The following is a 2,074-nucleotide window of genomic DNA, read 5'->3' as shown; positions in this document are numbered from 1 at the left end:
GCTGAGCGAGCAGGACCTCATGGTCCCTCCCGGCGGGGACAGCGCGGACCGCGGCCGCCTGTCCTCTGCGCTCGGTGCGGGCAGTGCGCGGCGGGATCCTGGCGTCGCGGGGTCACCTTGCTGCGGAAGGGGGCGGTGGCGGCCCAGGTGGCGGCAGGACTTCGCCTGGGGCGAAGGCGCGCAGGCTGAGGTTAGGGGGGCCGGGCAGCTCACCTGCTCCCTCCCGGCTCAGTGCAGGACTGCGGAGGAGGCTGAGGCTCAGGGGCCGGGCAGCCCCGAGGCCAAGCCGCCTTCCTCCTGGAGGGGACTCAGTTTGCACGCCGGATTGGACCCTCGGTCAGCAGGTGGACCACTGTGCCTGGGCTCCTGAGTCCGCCTTAAAGCCACTCTTTCCCCAAACCCTCGGTGAGAACGGGGAGCCTCGCGGAGCCTGAAAGGCGCGGGACTCCCCACATCTCCGCCAGGCTGCAGGACTGCGGCGGTGGGGTGGATGGGGGCTGCGTTTTCATTTGTCTGTCCTCGGAGCTCTAGGTGACTATGGGACACTTTTCATTTGTTTATTCGTTATCTGCGTTTATTGGGAACAACCATGTGCTGGACATTACCCTAGGTTGGGGATGCGCACAGGGTGACCAGGTGTCGCATATACCATAACCACTCTGCTTGAAGGAAATTCAAAATTTATTCTGAACCAATTAAGAGTGACCATGGCACTGGAACGCACATTCAGATTCACCCTGGTGAGGTCACACTTTTATAGCTGTTGAAAAAAAGAAAGTCATAAATCAATACATTCACCAAGTACTTGCAGGGAGTGTGGCAGAGTGGGGCCTCTCCCTTGATTTCAGGGTTACAGGGTTCTTAGCTTTAGGGCTGATGGTGACTAGAAGTCAGCCAAGTTGAGTGACCTATCCCCAAAGTTCACTAGTTATAAGGCTGTTAAGTCAGATAGAAGGTAAATGGCTATTAAAGAACTAAAATAGCCAATCATAATTTTGGTTCTTGACCTGTGGCATCCCATGTCTCCACAATCTAGCCCTCCAAGGCCAAGCAGCCTACAGGACACTTCATGCCCATGCAGCTTTCTGTGAGAACTTCAGGCAAGTCATTTGCCCTGTCCTTCTCAGCACTGCAGTTGCTGGGAGGAACAAGCAGAGTAAGGGACCACCTGTGTGCACAGGTGAGACTCTGCTGTGTGTGACCAGAAGATTCTAGGACCTAGACAGACGAGGTGGGGGGGGCAGCTGAAGAGGTTCCCTTTACTTGTCAGTTAACAGTTACGGTAATTTAGGGGACTAAATGGCAAAGGGAAGCAAGAGGGAGATTATTTGTTCAGCTCTGTGTGCAAAACTTGTTTGGTGTTTTTTGTTGAAGAATCTCTTCTTCCTCTTCTTTCTTCTTTTTGTTCCTCCTATCTCCTCCTCCTTCTCCTCTTATTTTATTTCCACATCCCTTTCTCCTGGTGGTACTGAAGAGTGAACCTCCAGCCTTCACACTAGGCTGGGTCTCCAGTCCTTTTTAAATGTTTTTTGAGGTCTCACTAAGTTATTACAAACCCAGGCTGGGCTCAGACTTGTGATCCTCTGCCTCAGCCTCCTGGAGTGTTGGGACGACAGGCCAGCTTGCCATGCCTGGCTTTCACTGTTTTAGATTTCTTCTCTGAACCTGCACTGCATGTGAAAGCACTGTGAATTGACATTTGTGAATATACACTATGTCCAGTACTGAAGAGAGTCCTTCCTAAGGCTGATATCATTCTTAGGAACCCAACACAATAAGCATTAATTGCAGTTTTGCAGCTATAGAAATCAGAGATTAGAATCACAAAGCTGCCAACAGATAAAGGAGGTTCAAATGCAGTTTTATGTAACCTGGAGAGATCAGTCACCTATTCATCCACTAAATTAATCCTAGAACAAATATTTATCGGATATCTGGGCATTATGTTCTTGGTGCTGATGAAAGAAAAGTGAGTTCAGATACAGTGTCGCGCCTTTGAGAATTCACACACGTTAATTCATTGACTACTTGTAGAAAGGCTTCTGTGTGCTAGACTGAGTAAAGAGGGGACTAT

Source organism: Cavia porcellus, unplaced genomic scaffold (assembly GCF_034190915.1).
Source record: "Cavia porcellus strain 051 isolate PalLab524CR breed Dunkin Hartley unplaced genomic scaffold, mCavPor4.1 scaffold_1, whole genome shotgun sequence".
In the NCBI taxonomy this organism is placed as follows: Eukaryota; Metazoa; Chordata; class Mammalia; order Rodentia; family Caviidae; genus Cavia; species Cavia porcellus.
The sequence above is the reverse complement of the archived record's forward strand: the minus strand, read 5'-3'. Positions refer to the sequence as shown.